General features: G+C 33.7%; 1 pseudogene; it reads left to right on the top strand.

Moving 5' to 3' along the window:
- LOC109489782 overlaps positions 1-20,286 on the top strand; it is a 129,242-nt pseudogene extending 108,956 nt beyond the window's left edge.
- Positions 20,287-20,709: the final 423 nt, after the last annotated feature.

Raw genomic sequence — 20,709 nt, 5'->3', positions numbered from 1 at the left:
AAATTAAAATTACTTAATATAGCCACACACAATAACATGGATAATCCTCTCACACCTTTTATTGGATGAAATAATTCAAACACAAAAGACTCTTTTTTTTAACTACACACAAATTGTAAGTCACTCAAAACTAAATAACAGAATTCTAAGTTGAGACAGTAGTTATTTTTAGGAAAGAAGAAATGTAATGAATGAGGTGTAGCAAGAGAGGTTTTTTACAGTATTGTTTATATGGGTTTTACTTTATAGTAATTAATTGCTTTAAACTGTTGGGGTTAATGTAGAACATAAAATCATCCTTAATACCTGGCTTGCTAAAATGTAACACAGAGGCCAAGGCCACTGAGGGCAGGGGAGGTTTCAGAGAAAGGCATAGCCCTTTGGAATGCAGAGGCCTGAGACCACTCTGCCCTTGGAATGCCACTGGGACTTGCCTTCCCAGGAAGCTTTCCTAACCCAAACAGCAGCCCTGTGATCTCAGAGATGTATGCATTGTCCCTAGGCTATGTTTTGCAGAGCTCATAGAACAGATTAGCATATCCTGTCATTCTGTAAACAGATCCTCCTAATTTCAGTAAGACCTCTTGTCACACATCATGCTTGAGAAACAGTGATAAGGATTTGTGATTATCCGGAAGGACCAATAAAAGTGGGAGCAAAAAGAGCAAAGGGTGTTCATCTTTGAGCGTTGACCCCCTTGCCTTCTCCTCTCTTTCACAGCAAAGTTTGGAGTAATCTTTCATCTGTTGGTAAAGGGATTATTGGCCATTCCCAGCATTAAATAATTATGCTTTTGTACTTGTAAGTATTATACTACTTTTTTTAATGTTCTAAGAAGGAAAGGAAAAATTAGGTTAGTAAGTAAAAATATCAGATATCTCTCTCACCTATTTTTTTTTGTATTGGACTTGATCAAGAAAGGAATAAAATTCACTAGCTTCTATAACAAATATCAAGACTATCATGCTTTGAAGTGTTGATAAAGATATGGAGAATTGGAATTCCCATACATTGTAGTGAGAACTGTAAAGTGGTGCAACTACATAAGAAAAAGTTAAACATACACCTACCCTCTGATCCAGCAATTTTACTCCTAGGTTTTTACCCAACAATGAAAATATATGCCCACCAAAAAAATGTGTTTAAAAATGTTCATAGCAAGTTCATTCAAAACAGCCCCAAACTAGTAACAACCCTAATATCCTTCAACAGAAGATAGGATAAACAATGAAATGCAATGTAGCAACAAATATAAACAAACTATTGCTACATACAACATAGATAAATCTCACAGCAGTATGTTGAACAAAGGAAAGCCAAAACAAAGGAGTGCGCACAGTATAAATCTAATTATATGACTCTCTACAGTAGGCAAAGATAGCCATGTTGATAGGAATCAATCTCTTGGAAATGGAAATTAAATTGCCCCTTGGGGATGGAAATGAAATGTAAAGTGAATGAGGGAACTTTCTGGAGTGAATGGAAATGTTCCATGTCCTTATTAGGGTGCTAGTTACACGTAGATAAACATTTTTCAGAACTCACTTTTATGTTCATATACAAATTGTATGTTAATTGTATGAGATATATATATATATATATAAACTTACATATGCAAATTTAGAACAGGATATTGAAATAATTCAAGATATTAAAATAATTAGAATAGCTGGCCCTATCTCCTATTTCCAGATTTGCAACCTGGCAATTGAGATATACTTTAGAGAACATAGGGTCCAAACAGAGCTGCAACCCAAGTCTAAATCATGATACTAATATTTAATTTTGTGATAGATAGTAGAAATGGAAAATAGAGTAAGAGGTTTTAAGCCATTAATAATTCAATACTAAAGAAAAATAAGTAATGGAAGAATGGGATTGTGATTCAATAGGTTATTACTGGGGATAATGGCATGAAAAAATTTTGAATAGTAACTTCATCACAAATAATGCTAATTTGATATTTGCATTCGAAATCTTATAAGATTTTAAAGGAAACAATATAATATTGTGGATTAGTCAAAAGCATTTGAAAAGAGAGTTTCCAATGAATTTTATTTAAAAGCAAATAAAGTGACAGTCCAATAGTAGTATATATAATGATTATGGTTTAAACTTATTAATAAATAAAATCAGCAAAGACAACAAATGAAAACTCACAGAGTATTAAAAAAAATCCCAATAACTTGTGACTAACAATAAAGCCTCAAAATACCATAAAAATATGAAAGACTACATGGAAAATGATGACCAGGCTACTAATTCATACACACACACGGCACTAATTTTGTGCTAGACTAAGTAAATCTTCTGATTTATGAAAACCAGATATTTTAATAAAAACATGATGCTTAAATAGTACTAATAAACTTGAATGTTCTAATTAGTCCCATAAAAATGTATAAAGCCAAAACTAGTAGACATGCAAGGAGAAAACTTTACAAAAAATAAAAATAAAAAGGAAGATTTCATCCAAGCTTTAACTTATAAAAGCTATAATGCAAAGAAATAAAATAGGATTTAGATGAAAACACAATATATGAGATTAGATATCTAGTAAACTCTTTTCACTCTAAGCTATGTACCATTTCTTATGGTATGATTCATTTTCCTAAGCTTATCTTACAATAAAATTCAAGAAAAAATATATAATAAAATAACCAACCTATTAGCCATGGTTCTCAAAATGTTACCTGATAGAGACGCCTCCAAAAAAATTAATATCCAGGACAAATTTTTATTCATATGTAATGAGAATTCCAAAACCGTAAGTTAAAACCATTACTTAAATCATGGAAAACAACCTTAGAAAAACTGAATAATGATTTGAGGAGCAGTAAACATAGGCAAGGCAGATTACATTCATAACACTATGCACCATGATAAACTTCACATAAAATCAAACAGTTGTAGATCTATATAAAAACACTTATAAGAGATAGGGAATATTTGTTACCTATGTGGAACAATTGTGAATTTCCTAGCTTTTTTAAAATCACAGAATAAATCATAAAACAATTGACAAAATTAAATACAAAAACTTTTCAAACTTTGGTCTGATAAAAAATAAAAATAGGGAAGATAATAATTAAGATATGTAATAGTTCAAACATTTATCAGAAAAAGTGAAGGTTCCAATATAAGCATATGGGGAATTTATACAAAAAGAAATAAAATTAGTAGAGTAAAACTTATGACAATATTCTTTCTTGCAAGTTATCAAAGAACAACTGCCAAAGAGCACCTGGAATAGTGAGCAAAAATTTTATAACAGGGGCGCCTGCGTGGCACAGAGGTTAAGCGTCTGCCTTCGGCTCAGGGCATGATCCCGGCGTTATGGGATCGAGCCCCACATCAGGCTCCTCTGCTGGGAGCCTGCTTCTTCCTCTCCCACTCTCTCTGCTTGTGTTCCCTCTCTCTCTGGCTGTCTCTATCTCTGTCAAGTAAATAAATAAAATATTTAAAAAAAAATTTTATAACAAATCAAACATAAATGACCGTACTGGACGGTTCCCATAGTTGTCATGAAATTGGCATCTTCATTCAGGNCTCTCTCTGCTTGTGTTCCCTCTCTCTCTGGCTGTCTCTATCTCTGTCAAGTAAATAAATAAAATATTTTAAGAAAAAATTTTTATAACAAATCAAACATAAATGACCGTACTGGATGGTTCCCATAGTTGTCATGAAATTGGCATCTTCATTCAGGGCTGGTGGGATTATAATTTTGTACTGACTCTTTGGAAATTATTATGAGAGCTTACAGCAAATGTCTTATAATGTACATGCCTTTTCTAAGTCATTCTGATTCTAGGATTCCACCCTAAGGAAATAATTCAATAGAGTTTAAAATAGTATGCATGAAAACATTTGTTGCATCATTATCAGTAATACTAAAAAAAAAAAAAAAGTCCAAACATCGAGGACACATTAAATAGAACCTGGTATATTGAAATGGTAATATTATCAAAAGCCATTAAAAGACTAAATATGGCTACTATTCATAATTATTAAGACCAAATTTTAAGTGAAAAAGAGATCTATAACGTATAATATATACTATGACAGTGATTATGTAAAAAAGTACTATGCATGTGGAAGTGAATAGACACAAATGGCAATAGTGGTAGAATTATGGCTGATGTCTTAAAGTTGCTATTCTTTAAGAATCTGTCTTCAAAGAAACAGTTGTATTTAGACAATATAATGTCTATTTATAAGAATAAATTAATGAGGCAACTTTTATTATACTATATACTATATATACTATATACTATATACTTTATTATACTATTATACTATATACTATATAAACTATAGTACATCACTGCAAACTTACAAAGTACCTAACAATGAATAGGAAGCAAACTAGGATAGAGAAATCTTTGACCTTCTCCTTATGGAAGAATAAACTGTCCTTCAATATAAAAGGCGAAGAAAGGAAAACTATTATGCATTAACCAAGTCACTTTGCCAATGTCTGCCAAAGAAATGAGATAGGAAAAAGGCATAGTCCTCACTGACCTTCCAGATACCTGTGACACAGTATAACTTTGAGGCCTCAAATAAAAACTGCAGTCTATTGTACCTGACAGCAAGCTTTGCACTTTCATTATGCATATAATATCTAATAGATCTTTTGAAATCATTACCTGTCAAGAGGGGAAAAGGAAGGCAGAGGAAAAACCTTGAAGAATAGAATTTGTCAAGGGTCAAAGTAAATGGCAATATACTTTAATAAGCAATAAGCTCCACATTATCTCTGAGTGGCCTATACACTCAGTGGACTGTGGAATCATACACTGAAATGCAGAATAACTTCTTAGTGGCCCAAAATACCCTTCTGCAATATCTTTCTATTTATCAGCTTATATTTGTCAAAAAAAAAAAAGTTAATGCCATTGTTAAACTAAATAACACCTAATTGGGAAGATAGATTTTTGAGCAACCAAAACCTTAAGGTGTGTTACATATTTATGATTTTTATATTACTTACATTACTGTGTCATCATATTTACAGTAACACTGAAAAGTAATCTTGTGTTTTTCATCTTTTTAGCACTCAATATCTAAATAATGTATGCATGTCAAGGACGAATCCACAGAATAGACGTCATAAAATTCAAATTTTACTTGCTAACAATGAGGGAAACGATATTTTTCAGGTAAATGGCTCTTACCACTGCATGCCAGCAAAACAGAAACGGCCTTTTCACAAACGATCCAGGATCTAAGATCATGGAAGATAATCACTCCCTCTTCTCCCAAACATCCCATGGATCACAATGTGGTGGCAGTGATGACATAAGAACATATGAACATGAGTCCAATTACTCTTATTTTAGCTTGTGCTCTACTGTAAAATGCTTGCCAACTTCTAAGTCTTTGCAACTCATTTTTCTCATTGTATAAAAAAAGGAGTAAACCTCAATACACAAGATGGTCTCCAAAGTTACTGCCAACATTAGGGCCCTAATTCTATTTGGAAGTTAGAGAAAATTTTCCCCCTTTTTTTTCAATAATGCAAAGCAGCAAAATCACTACCTTGGTGGCTACCACAATACAAACAATAAACAGTTTGGCAGGTTGTTAAAGCCATGTATTTAACAAAGTTTTAGCGGTATCTACTACAGAAAGACAAAATCTTCCTCCTCCTCGTACTACGAAGTCTATGATGAAAACTGCCCTTGCTGGTAGCTTGCAATGGGCCTAAGGACAAAGTACGGAATTCACTATCAACATTTTTCTTTAATCTTAGAAGAGGATAAAGTGACTTTCAGGGATTCCTTCAGGTTATGCAGTCTAGCAGAACGCTTTAAGTTTCAGAGCACAGTGTATGGCATAGAGTGGATTAATTGTCCTTTTGCAGAAACTTTTATGGCCCAAGGTCCTACTTTATTAGTGCATTCAGTATTACTTCCCAAGATTCTAAACAGAGCATACTGGTAAGGGAGACAAGCAATCCCAATATTAATTAAAATTCAACTGGATTTTATAGGAAAAAAGGGCTTTACTGAGATACCTTAAAGATTTAGATCGTATGTTATATATTTTATTTTCAGGCTTCGAAGATGAACTTTAAAAACACAGGTTTAAGAAGATAAGGTATTATTGCTCACTGGATTCAGGTGACAATTTTAGATTCTACAAATGTCCAATAATTTATCTTGGCAGTTAGTTTCAACTCTAATGCATACTAATACTCTAATAATTCCTACAATTGTGTGTACATTTTTTTAAGTTTCTTTTATTCTAATAGTAAATAGATATCCAACTGCCATTTCAAAATGAAATAGCCTTAGGCCCACATGTTAAATATAGTTTAAAGCTAATAATTTGAATTTTAGTTACAAAGCTATTTGACTAGATTTGGTGAAATGTTTCCTTATCCTTCTATTTCTCTGTGTTATGGAAGTTCCAGTAGTCCACCATCTCTGCTAGACAGTCTCCAAATCATTACCATTTTTGCCTTTTAATTCCCTTATTAATTCAAAATAAATTCAACTCATTTCACTTTATTAATTCAGTATTATTTCAATTTGTATTTACTATGTAAGAAATTCAATAGCTATGTGACACACTAAAGAAACTAAGACTTAAAGAGAATTCTATTACTAAGAATATACAGGCTTGCAGTTCTCCTTGCAATCTTTGTATAAATGCAACATAGAATGGCAAAATAAATAGAAGAAAATATGTTTTCAATATTGTTCATTATTTAATTGTGGAAATACTATAGCAATCACCTATCAGTATTCTGAACTGCCATCTTACCAGTATCTCCTACATTTGTTTCCACCTTTTCCCCAATTTACTATTGTTTCAGATTGTATACCTTTATATTCCAACTTATTTACCTTTGCATAGATTGTATATATATAGATGTATTTAGACTAGCACTGTCTGTATCATTAGACAGTGACTCATATATAATGTTACGTTCTGAGCTGACTCCCTGCCTATTCACATGAGCAAATGCTAAAGAACAGCAAGCAACTCTATCAGGAAAATCAGCAGGAATTGTAAACACAATACACTAAAAACTGCATAGGCTGTAGTTCCTGGGAAATGGACTTATCTTAATGGTTGTCTAAACTTAAAAGGGATAAAAATATTTTATCCACACGTTACAGGAAGGTAATTAGAGGTAGTTGTGTATGTGTATGTTTATATTTGTATGTGTATATATGTGTGTACGTATGGTTTTGTAATAATGAACACTATTTTTTTTAATTTACACATGGAAAAAATTAGCTAACTGGTGATGACCCCTCCCCACTAAGGACTAGCTTATTTTAAAAGTTAATTAATTGTACATCTCACAAAAGGTAACACGCAAAGCATGGATTGGACACTTCTCATTGATTATTATTTCTGTTCTCCTTTAAGTACATGATGTCACTTACCATATACTTCCAAATTCATATTGGTCTAATGAAAAATTTTATAGACATACTCTTCAATGAAATCATCCAGTGTTAATTCACACCTGAGAACTACTTAATTGGTCTTTACCCATAAGAGAAATAAGCAGACTGTCTGTTCTCTCAAGGTAGTATCTCTCAAAAACCTAAATATTCAAAACTTTTAGTGCAGTTTGCAAGAAATACCATTCATATGATCAAGACATTTCAAAATTTTTATGGTGTGACACTCAGCTTCCATTGGCTTTACCNTGGACACTTCTCATTGATTATTATTTCTGTTCTCCTTTAAGTACACGATGTCACTTACCATATACTTCCAAATTCATATTGGTCTAATGAAAAATTTTATAGACATACTCTTCAATGAAATCATCCAGTGTTAATTCACACCTGAGAACTACTTAATTGGTCTTTACCCATAAGAGAAATAAGCAGACTGTCTGTTCTCTCAAGGTAGTATCTCTCAAAAACCTAAATATTCAAAACTTTTAGTGCAGTTTGCAAGAAATACCATTCATATGATCAAGACATTTCAAAATTTTTATGGTGTGACACTCAGCTTCTATTGGCTTTACCTGATTTTGTTTTAGTAACCACAGTTTCTGCTCATGGCCTATCATTCAGAAATAAGGATGCACCCCCAGTTGTGGCAACATGTGGGAAGCACAGAATCATGACCAACCACCAGATGGGATATGTGGATATTGGCAAGAATTCTTTATTTTCCTGGTGACCCGCTGACAAACTCCATCTTGCTTCATATACTACTGACCCAGAACAGAAACTATAAGACAGTCCTGAAAACTAAGGCCACAGACTGTCCATCAGGAAATTTTAAACTCTAAGGAGTTCAAAGGTTTTTCATTAAGTTTTAATTTTTTTTTCCTTAAGTAGCCTTATTGTTGTTGCTGAGGCTGTTTTTACTGTTATTTGGCAACAAGGTTGAGGGGAAACAGAATTTGGGGGTTTGGAAGACCAAGATTTTCATTCCCAAAGAGTTGATTGTTAATCTGATGGCAAGTTGCTAATATGATGTTGGCCATAATTTTTCTTTGTGAGATTTTATTCACTCACATGTAAAGCTGTGACTGAAAACATTACTTGCACAAATATTAAGGACTTGAAGTAACAAACATATATAAAGTGTTTATCACAACGCAAAGCACATAGTGGGTTCTTAATGAATGGGAGCTACTCATTATCTTATTAGTGACTTTTAGACCCTTGTTCCATATCAAATAACTAGAAAGGGGGTTGGTAAACTTGTTCTTAAAGGGCAAGACAGTAAATATGTTAGGCTTTGTAGGTCAAGAAAGAACAATCAAGGATGTTATGCAGATACTTATATAACCATTTAAAATGCAACCGCTTAAAAAATATAAAAACCATTTTTAGTTCAATGCCTATTAAAAACAAAACAAAACCAGACAGAGGGTGAGGCAGATCAGAGCCACCAGCTATCATGGTCCACCCCTGAACTATATGACTACGACTGAGAAAAGAAGTAAAGCAACTCAGCTCATTTCCCATTCTTTTAGTTTAAAAAAAAAATGCTTAGTCTCAGCTCTAACGAGGAATGATCCAGGAATTGCATCTATCAGTACTGCTATTATTCCTTAGAATAAAATTCCATTTTATGAAACTAACCTCAATTGTCAAATACTTCCATCATCCAAAAAATTCTAAGACATAAGTACACAAACCTCCATGGAAAAAACTCATGACAGGGAAATAAGTGAAAAAAATTTTATGGAGTAAAACATTCCAAAAAGTTTTCTTTGCCATTCAAAACCTAAATATGGCCTCATAAGTGGCAGAAACACTGCGATTGAAATAGTCATTTCAAGATACACTACAGCTAATACTGACTTGGCTATTCATTTATTACACATTTACTGTGTTGCACATCCTGTTTTAGGCCCAGAGGATATACTAATAAACCAACCAAACAACCAATTACCATCATTTTAAAGCATGGATTTTGATGAAGGAATACAGGCAATAAATAAACAATATGGTTCTTTAGAGGGTGATGATGCTATGAAGAGCTATGTGTTCAGTGTTCTGAAAATTAACAGAGCAAGGCAGAAACTGCAGTGTGTGTGTGTGTGTGTGTGTGTGACATGGGACAGGGAAGTTGCAATTTTATATAGGGTAGTTAGGGAACATCTCACTGCTACGAAAAGAAGCTGAAGGAGGTAAAAAAAAAAATTAGCCCTCTGTTACCTGGGGGAAGAGTATTCTTGGCGGACATAAATAAAATGTCTCTAAGACTGGAAGATGCCTGGCCACAAAGAGAAACTGCACGGTGGCCCCATGACTAAGGCAGACTAAGGGAGATGGGGGAAGGGGAAGAAGAATGTCATAAAAGGTTCTGCCTTGGAAGCCACTATAAAATGAAAATGCTTTTATCTTCTGAAAGAACTGGGAAGCCATTAGAGGGGTTATAACGGAAGAGTGACATGATCTAATTTCCATTTTGACAAAATTCCTCAATAATTATTTGTTTCTGGGATTCTTTTTGGCATCTGACAATGAGTATAAGTAAATTACATATCATAGTGAGATATTTTCTTCAGCCTGATAAGTATCATTTATTTATTTTAATTTATTTAGCTTTATAGAGTCATTTTTCCTTCAGAATAAGTAGTTTTCAATAAGCAAATTATCCATTTATTGTGAAAACCAATAAAGATATATTCAATGTATGTTAGGTGTTAGATTCTGTGTGTGTCACCTACAATATAAGAATGGTTCAGATGTATTAAAAAGGACTATAATCTATTGAGAAACTGTAATACAACAGTAAGAAAACACAGGACAAAAAATATCAGTTATAATGAAGAGTAATCCAATTCATCACCAAGCCATAACACCTGCTGTATCTTATTATTATCACTAATTCCACTACTAACAATGCTAATCATGATGATGATAAAATAAATAGTCAACCAAAGAGCAAATGGGTGGATTCTTGGGAAAATAATTGCTACTATTAACTCTATGTGTGATCCAAAGGACCTCATTTTCCGTTTATATAAAATGAAAAGGTACACAGTTCTTCTATCTGTACCTCCTCATGTCTTTAAACATTTTTAACTCTTCTTCATTCAATTTCATAAAAGTATCTACTTTTCTAGAGGTTTGACTGTCTTTACCTTGAAAATGATACGAATTCAAGATTTTTTTTTTGAGATTTCTAAGAATAATTTGCTACCAACTAGAAGCAATCAAAGTACCACAAAATTAGAATTGGTAATGAATAGCATAAAATCAGGTAGCAGTGTGGCATGGATTTCCAGAGAGGCATATGAGAAAGGACACAGGATTCGACATGAAGAAGGACTTAATTTAAATGCTAGCTCTGTGAGTTGCAGTTGCTATTGGCATGTCCATTTTGTATCAAGTTAAATTTATTTATTGTCTTGTTTATTTCCTTTCTATCTAGGACAAAATTTTATCTCAAGAAAATTAAGTGACCTGACCATAAAGGAAGTCAGAACTACTGGGACTTCAGTGCAATTGAAGCTAGATGAAGACGTACTTGAAATATTGGGTGACTGTTCGCAACTGCAGCTCAGGAACAAACAGCATGGGCACTGGGTGATAAAAATCAAAAGAGTGGTATAAATGGTGAAGAACGTCTAAGGGTTCAGAGGGTATAGAAACCACAACTAGAAGGAATGATCAGTAAAAACTTTATAGTGAGGTTGATCATGCACGAGAAATGATATTTGAAGGAGAGGTAAGACTTCAAGAAATGGTAAAAGAAAGGGAATTCCAAATGAGTGAAACAGCTAGTGAACCTAGTTGGTAAAACAAAAGGCATGAACACAACATGGGAAGATGCCTACATTTAGCTGCAGTAGAGAGCTCAGAAAGAGAAAAAGGTAGTAAACTGTGTGGGGAAGATAGCTTGTAGCCAAATTGTAGAGATCTCAAATAGATTTTTGTGATTTCAAAGTTTTGTTTCCAAGCCAAGAAGTACTCACCTCACATTACAAGTTCTTGTTCTAATATTTATTACTTCTTTTAGGCAATTCTCCCACACTTGATTAGGTCATATTCCATACTGAATTTGCAGGACAACCAATATAATGGACAAAGATCAAATTGTAATGAATATGGCTATGAGAATTTGTAATAATGATATTAAAACTTTGTATAATAAAAGCTCATAGCCATTTTTTTTTCCTGTTAAGGCTTTTTGAGTAAAGAACTTTTAGCTTAAAGTTAGAATTATGGGTTGCAGGTTATGGTTTCCTTTATACTATAATTTTTCTAACTAGCCATAAGAACTAAAAAATGTTGTTTAAGCTCTCATCTAAAGTTTATTTTGTAAACTTATAAATTGAATAGTTTGGGTTAAATATCTTATGAGGTCGTGTCCAAATGGAATATTTTAAATTCTTTTTTTTTAAAGATTTTATTTATTTACTTATTTATTTGACAGATAGAGCGAGAGAGAGACAGAGAGCGAGAGACAGGGAGAACAAGCGGGGGAGCAGCAGAGGGAGAGGGAGAAGCAGGTTCCCCACTGAACAGGTAGCCCAATGCCAGGCTTGATCCCAGGATTCCGGGATCATGACCCAAGCTGAAGGCAGACACTTAATTGAGTGAGCTCCCCAGGTGCCACTATTTTAAATTCTATAATTCTATTTTTTAAGAAAAAATTATCACATGCAAATTAATACTAATACCATAGGTTGTGTCTAGAAACATCTTAAGGTAAATCAATTTACTATGAAGTTTCTAATAAAACCAATCACCCTTGCCATTTAAACAGTTTTCAACGTGATGAGTCTCATTTCTCTTTTGCACATAATGTGGTTAATAATATATGTAATATGTTATATATTATCTATATTCTCTATACCTCTTTGCTTTTGAACCACTGTCCTCAAACCTTTACTGGCTTTGCCATTTGCCTTTTTGGGCAGAAGCTGAACACTGGTTGGATCATATTTTCCTTTGTGGTTGACTTAACTCATTTATTTAGATTGATTTTGGTATTTTTGAAGAAAGAATTTATCTCACCCGTGCATCACATATCACAGAAAGACAGTATGTTTGATCTGAAAAGCCAGTCTATTCCTCTCATTTTACACATGAGTAAATAGTCAGAAAAATTAAATGACTTTCTCAAGATTAAACAGTTATAATATTTTCTCACTGATTCTACCCCAGGAGAGTATATAGAATCTTCTACAGAGCCATTGCATTTTAATTCAATTTCTAAAATTTTACTCAAATCAGTCCTATTGGTTCATTGCAAGTTAACAATAAGAAAAAAAATTTTTGGAAATTTTTTCTTTCCCTCAAACAATGGACTCTTGAAGTTCAAAGTCATATTGTATTAAATAAAATATTGGTCAGTTAGTAGAAAGTTTACAAAAGTAAAAAATTAAGCCTGAAATGATCCCTACTTACTTTTTTATCTTAGAATTTATTACACCAAGTCTGTGTCATAAGTTGAGCACAAATTGAGATCAGAAAACCTGAACAGATGTAACAAAATGGAAATATGTAAAAAAAAATCACGAAATATCACTTCTATGACACTAATAATGTTCTATATTTGCCTTTCTTTATATAGTTTCTTTATACAGTCAAGACAATTTCCTGAAAATAAGTTCTTTGTTTTCTGAAAGCCCATCTGCTCTTGATGTTTACATATTATCTAATGAGTTGACTATTATAATTTTCATCATACATCCTGGATTTATTGCAAGATGCAAGTTTTAGCTTAGTTCTCTCTTCACGTAAACTTGCTTGACCACCTCTAAACATAGTTAGCACCTATTAGAAGCCAACATCATTCTCTCCGCACACTCCCTAGACTCAATGAGTAACAAAATAAAGTCTTTTAGCCAACTTCATATCGAAAAGGGAAAAGGTGAAATCAATGGAACAATAAAAACTGCAATCTCTTTTTGTCACATTTTATGACCTCATCACCAACAAACTCCACAAGGTCATCACTCCTTGTATTAGTCTATTAACGGTCTGGGCACAATCACTGCTACCTTTTGAACTGGCTTTTTTTTCTTTTCTTTTTTTTTTCTTTTTACAATATTGCTTTTTGTTTGTTTGTTTTATTGGATGTTACTATAGGTTTTCCCCTTTTGTTTAAAATGAACCTCAAAGAAGAAACTTATCACAGAATGCAATAAATCCATTCAAGAAAGATCACATGTGGTCCTCCAAAAATATCATTCCAGATAACTTCTGTTGCTCAGCTGTATCAATTTTTTACAGTCAATTCAGATATCGAACCAAAAGCAGGCAAAATGAATGTACTCAATACACAGCTCATCTCATTTGCTCCTGTAACTTCTTGAAATGTAGAAGAAAAGTACTTTTCTAAATATAAGAAATAGTCTAGTATATATGTGATGTTACTAGCATGGAGATAGACAAATTTTCTTTCAACAAATAACAAAATTTTAAATGTATAATGAAAAGATTCATCCAGTTTGATTTGATTATAACCTCTAGTTCCTTGTTAAAGTATCAGATCCAAGAAAGATATATTTTTATCCAAAGTCAAAATAATAACCTATGATGGTTTTTATTATTTAAATTTTATTTATTGTAGAACTGAGTTTAATAGTGGCTTTAGAAACTTGTATTACTGAAATATCGGAAAGTTAGGTAGGAACTCTCAGCTATACAGATCCTATGAATTTTGCTCATAATCGTCCTCTTTAAATTAAGCATCAAGATGTTTTCTCTCTTCTCAGTATCCTCCAGGGAACTTTGCATTCCATCCCCCAAGTCTGTCTTCTACTCCTTATCAGAATACTGGCTCTTTCCATGTGGTTGTTAAGAACATGTCCATTTTTCAGGCTTTACTCAGAAATTTTTTGCCTACCTCTTCACATAACTGAATTCTGGATCTCATTCACAGTTTGTCCTCTAGGCAATTTTTAAATTCTTCCATCCTCTCTTTATCTCAGAGGCCAGACATCATCTGAATATTAACTTATCTCCTCATTGCCAATTTTAGGTCATTAATTTTGCAGCAACAGGCCCATATGCCTCCTATTTTGAATTGTATGGCATCCACCTTACTTTGTATTTCTGTTCATAATTCTCACTATCAATATCTTACCAATTCCCTTAGTTCTACAAGTTAACTGGCAAGCAGGAATAGTTATACTTTTTATTTTAAGCCTTCATTCTGAAAGTAAGACATGCTTTTGAACTCACACAATGCCCTAGTTACAAAGCTTCTCCTACTATTATATGAAAATAAGCTTCACCCTTCTCTTCTTCAGCTATCAGCTTTCAAGTCCAAAATGGACTTGAAATCAACTTTTCAAGTCTATTTGAACTTGACAAACTTGACTTGAAGTGGACCTGAAAAGGACAAAACAGATTTTTCAAGTTCAAAATCTTAAAGCTCTAATCTTTGTGCAGAGTTTCTGATTTTCCCTCTGCCTTACTTCCTTAATCCCAGCACACCTGCTTCCTACTCCTTCAGAGTGATCTAGATCACTCCCTTTCTGCCAGTTTCAGAAGAGAAAGAAGAATGTTTTGTTCCTTTCTAAGCTGAACTCAGATGTGAAAGAGTGCTACCTTAATTACCCATGTGACCCTAGGCAAGATTTTTCGGTTCTTAAATTTTCAGTCTTCTCATCTGTAAAATGGAGTTATTAAAGTTCCATCAAATTGTTTTATTAGTGGGTCGGGGGATGGGTGAAATAGGTGAAGGGGATTAAGAGTGCAGTTAATCTTGATGAGCAATGAGTAATATACGAAACTGACAAATCACTGTATTGTACACCTAACACTAACTCTATATTCTAACAACACTGGAATTAAAATAAAAAATATTTTAAAAAGAAAATAATTAATTAAAATAACACACATGAATGCTTAGCAAATTTCCTGATATTTCAAATATAATAAAATGCTGTGAATATTTGTAATTTACCTCTTTTTTGTTGTTTAGAGAAACAATCAGAAATGTTTGCAAAAATTCATGTACCAAGGTTGTGTAAAGTCAACAAAGGTAAATACCACAATGTCATTCACTACAGAGTTAAGGGACAGGCTTTGTAAGGGAAGCCTGAAAACCAAACAAGAGAAAGAGAAGACCCATGATTCATCATATTATCATCGTCCCAGGAAGAGACTTGCAGTGGCCAATGGGATAGTGTCTCCAAGAGGGGACAAAGAGCACTTACACTTTACCTATTTCTAGTGTAAATAAAGAAACATACTTTGGCAGGGATAAACAGGGAGGATTTAAGAATCAAGCAATCTACATCTCAATTTTAGCCACAAGGAGAATCTTCCCAGGATTCTTAAATTAGTTTTCCAAATCCTTATGAAAATTCAGATTCAAGCTTCTGAAGAAAAGGCACATGTTGGTCCTGTAGGAAACTGAATTTCATTCATTCATTCCTGCTGATGCAGGGGGAGCCCACTCTCCTATTTACTCTAATGCATGGTGACTTGATATTCTGAGGCCAGAAACCCTATAGTTCTCCTTATTGTTCTACAAATATATGTTTGGTAAGTACTGTTTCTAAGTGAAAAATTGCAATCAATTGGTAATAGTTTAAATAAGTTAAGTTATATACATTTGGTGGAAAACTAAAGGGTCATTTAACAAAGTTTTTTTTTATTTTAATGTTTTTTTAATTATATTATGTTAGTCACCATACAGTTTCTTATTGAGAATTTAAATTTTAAAAAGGAAAACAATTCAAAGTAACTCTAAAATTAGCTTATAAAATATGATAGATATGACAATCTGATATACTTGAAGTTTTGTAGAAATCATGTTTGCTCCTTAAAAAGAAGAATAAAGCAAAAATACAGATTTAACTTGATCTAAATATAATACACAGTGAGAATTATATAAACATATAAAATGTATGTATCAATTAAGGAAATAAAGAGTATTCTTAAAGAGAATCTAATTACCCATGACTAGTATCATTTCAAATTCAAGGAAGTTTTAAAAAGAGGTTTATGCTTGACAGCAAAACCAAAACTTGGGGGCAAAAAGCAAGTCGTCTATTAAACATCACTGTCAATCCTATAGAAATATAAGACTTTATGGAATTTTATTGATTTGCGCGTACGTTTATTCTATTTCTGTTCTTAAAGCCAACACTACTGAAAAAGGCACACACCAAAACCAGCATCAGCAGGAGTAGCAGCGGCAGCAACAATGAACGCAGAAAAGAAAAAGCCATAAACATTCATTTAGTTCACTAGAAGCCCCATTATCATCACTGCAATCTTCAAAGTTAGATCACTCCTTGGTAGCTTCAGATTTAATGTTAGAATCTTCTGCAACTAAATTGAAGAAATCAGCTGCTATCATCTTCTGAGCAGGGAAATTTATTCTGTATAATTTAATGTAAAAGAGCCTTTCATACTTGTGACCATTATGCTCTGCCACATTAGAGCAACAGCAAGACACACTGAAAAGCCAAGGGAAGTTTTTACAAGCTAGACTGCTTTATGGACAGTACAAAGAAATAGAAGAAACTTGCAACTTAGGACACTGCATGCTGTTAATATTTCCAAAGCATTTTCCCCTAGTTTGTACAGATTTCTCCAACACTGGATTTTTATACCTCAAGCTCAAACTGATGTTTATGCTGATAAGGGACAGCTCTAATGGCGGATGTAAAAGTATCTTAAAGAGGTCTGTTTGTACTTTTAGTCTGAGCTTGGATGACTTTGACTCAAATAATCTACCATTTATAAAAGAAGTCTCAGAATATTTGTGAGCTCTACATCAAAGCTAAAAGAATAGGAACCTGTATCCCTTTACGCCTGACCTGCTAGTCATCATGTTGAATGGGTCCAAATACCTCCACAGATGTTGGGTTTCATTAGCATTAAGATAAAATCAACATCTATAACATGGCCTCTAAAACCTTGCAGGGTCAGTGCTCAGCCCACCACAAGGGTAACTTCTTGTACTTTTCACCCTCTTGCCTTCTAATGGAGATTCACCCACAGTAGTTCTACCACAGTTCTTGGAATTTATCAAACTCTTTTTTGACTCAGGACCTTTCCTCTTTATCGTATCTATGCTTTACACGTGACTCAAGAAGTCTCTGCCCTCCAGAATTAAGTTAGGCTTCCTCATTCGTTAGTTATTATAACATCTTACACATTTCCTTTGTAGCACTTTTCCGAATTTATTTATTAAATTATGCAATTAATGAATTGCTTAAAACCTTCTATTTCCCAACCCACTGAAGTGTAGATTTTGTAAGAATAGAGGCTTTACCTCTATAGTTCTTTATATTATCACCAGTGCCTATAAAATGGTTATGCAAAAAATGTACTCAAAAGTATTGGTTGCATGAATGTGGGGATGTCACTCCCAGGTGTTTTGCATATGCTGGCTAAGGAATTTGGGCATTAACCTGGCAAGGCTGTAGGAGCCCATATACATGACCACTGAGGGACTATCAGTCCAACATATTTTAGAAGAGATTTCTTTTTTTTCTTTCTTTCTTTTTTTGTCAGATGCTGAGGAAGGGGGAAAAAATGCTGTCCTGACCGAGTAAACCCAAAAGACTTCTACCTTCAGACTTCAGAATATCCACTTTTGCTTGGGGGAAAAAGGTAAATATTAGTCTATCTGGCATTGTCCTACCATTTCCCCATGTACTCTCCCAGTTCAGACACTTTTACCAAACGGGTTCTCCCTAATCATCTCTGCATCTTAAATATGCTGAGTGCTCACGCTCCAGCAGGGCAATATAAACTAAAAGCCTATACTCTTCCTAGCAGTACTCACATTTAGGCATTATCAGTATCTTTTCTCTCTGGACTTGGAACAAAAACTCAAAGACATAAGCAACAAAACAAGTTAAAAAATGGTATCCTAGGCATTGCCGTTAAACTACAAAGAGGCTAATGAAGAAATTATAAAAGGTTTTATGATATGCTATCTTCTATTGTGATTCAGTAGCTCATTAATGACATTAAAAATGACCCATTAATCTCAGACAAACGTTTAGTTAATATACTTGCTGCACTAGGCAATATATACCTTTCAGTTAAAAAGGACATATATTTTATAATTTAAAGGACAAAATAGCCGAGTTCAAGGCCAATGTTGCAAGGAGAACTCTGGAATTTTAAATTTCAAAAGTGCAATTTGGTTATTTCATGTACCATAAATCAATGTCCTGTGTAATCAAAAAAGGAAAAATGAAAGTCTGTCTAAATTAATAATAGTTGAGCAGCCCATGTATATTAATCTAATCTAACAGGTTTTATTACTCTGCAGAAATTTTCTCAAGCCTTAATATCTCTTATATAAAAAAGAAAGGATTGGGATTGATTAAAAAATATAATTGAGGAAAGTATTCATTTCCACTATAAATGAAAACTGGTAATGAATGAGCAATGAATGACCATGAGTTCTGTCATTGCTCAGTAATCATATTTAACATAGAAATATAGTTCAGATTAAAATATGCTGAGATAGAGCTGGAGAGGAATTAAAAAAAAAAAAACCCTAGGTATTTTAATTTCTAATTAGGTGCCTTGAAGCGGTGAGCAATTTCACCAAGACTAAATTGCCCTTGCTACTTAAAGCCTTATAGCTAGATGATATGGTCTAACAACCCTAACACTTTCACAATTAAAGTGCATAGTTTTTGTACAGTTTAAAATATTTGAATAAAGCTTCAAAGTACAGTAAAATAACTGGTTATTATAAAAAGTTAATGTATCTATTAAGAAAAATATCAAAATATGGTTTCATGTACATAAATGTAGATATATGTGCAGTGTATATTTAAAATCTATAAAAGTAATACAATAAAAATTAAATTAGGTAAGAAAAATTAAGCAAAGAGAAAAATGTTCAAATAAAGGAACATAAATTTGTTTTATGGTTAAACGACATAATACGTACATCAATTATAAGAAGAGAATCTCAAATGGATTGAATTTCTATTAGCCAAGAAGAAAAGAGAAAACAGATTCTATGATTCAAAATGTGTCAAAAATGACACCAGATGTTTAGAAGAATTAGTAATATTCATGGCACTTAGTCCAGAAAAATTCCTCCTAGAGGCTATCAGAGGGCACTGTCAAACAATGAACAGTGAAAATAACACACTCAAATTAAATATTTATTAATTATTCTGTGCTAGGCAACCTACTGGGTGGTAGGTATTTAAAAAGTGAACAAAACAGGCATGCACACATCCTAATCTCAGCTCGTCCACTTCAGACTCTCTGAGCGCCAACCCTAGTCCCCCATGTGGTCCCATTTCTGCTCCAACAAGATGAAAGAACAATTGTGAACCAGGAGAAGCTCGCCAAACTGCAAGTGCAAGTGCTCAGTGCTGGAAAGGAACCGTGCATGTAAAGAAGGGGTTCATAGAATGGTTATTGCAAATGATAAAAGCCTTCAGCTTACCTTCAAGAAGTGAGGGGTAAATAATATGTCTGGTATTGAAGACATGAATATATTCATGAACCAAGGAACAGTGATCAACTTTAACAATACTACAGGTCAGGCATCCAGGGCAGTGGACACTTTCACCAATCCAGGCCACGCTGAGGCAAAGCAGTTGACAGAAATGCTACCCATGATCTCAAGCCAACCTGGTGCAGGTAGTCGGACTAATTTAAGAAGACTGGCTGAAGCTCTGCCCAATCTGTGCATGGAAAGCACCACTTACTGGAATTTAAATAAAAACTGGGAAAAAAATTAAAAATAAATAAAGTTTTTAAACTTTTAAAGAAAAAAAAAGGCGGGGGTGAAGAACAGCCTACTCCCAGAGAGGAGGAGGAGGGGGAGGATGAAGTTTCAGATCTTGAGGAGAATTTTGATAAACCTTCCAAGAATGAAACAAACTGAATTGAGTCAATTTCTGAAGAAGATAAAACTTGAAGAAGTTACTAAGAGTGGCTATTTTTTTTAAGATTTTTTTTATTTATTTGAGAGAGAGAGAGAGAGAGAAAGAACACTAGAGACAGCAAGTATGACTGGGGGCAGAGGGAAAGGGGGAAGCCGACTCTCCGCTGAGCAGGGAGACCGATGCGCAGTTCAATCCCAGGACCCTTGGATCACAACCTGAGCCAAAGGCTGATGCTTAACCAACTGAGCCACCCAGGCGCCCCTAAGAATGGCTATTCTATATTATGCCTGCTTTTTAAAATTTTCTTCATGGATCTGACAAAAATCTAGATCGCTAATATTTTTAAGCCCAAGCACCTTGGACACTGCTGCTCTTTTCAGTTTTTGCTTATACACAATTCATCCTCTGCAGCTAATTAAGCT

This window comes from Ailuropoda melanoleuca, chromosome 7 (genome assembly GCF_002007445.2).
Source record: "Ailuropoda melanoleuca isolate Jingjing chromosome 7, ASM200744v2, whole genome shotgun sequence".
Taxonomy (NCBI): domain Eukaryota; kingdom Metazoa; phylum Chordata; class Mammalia; order Carnivora; family Ursidae; genus Ailuropoda; species Ailuropoda melanoleuca.
The sequence above is the reverse complement of the archived record's forward strand: the minus strand, read 5'-3'. Positions and strand labels throughout refer to the sequence as shown.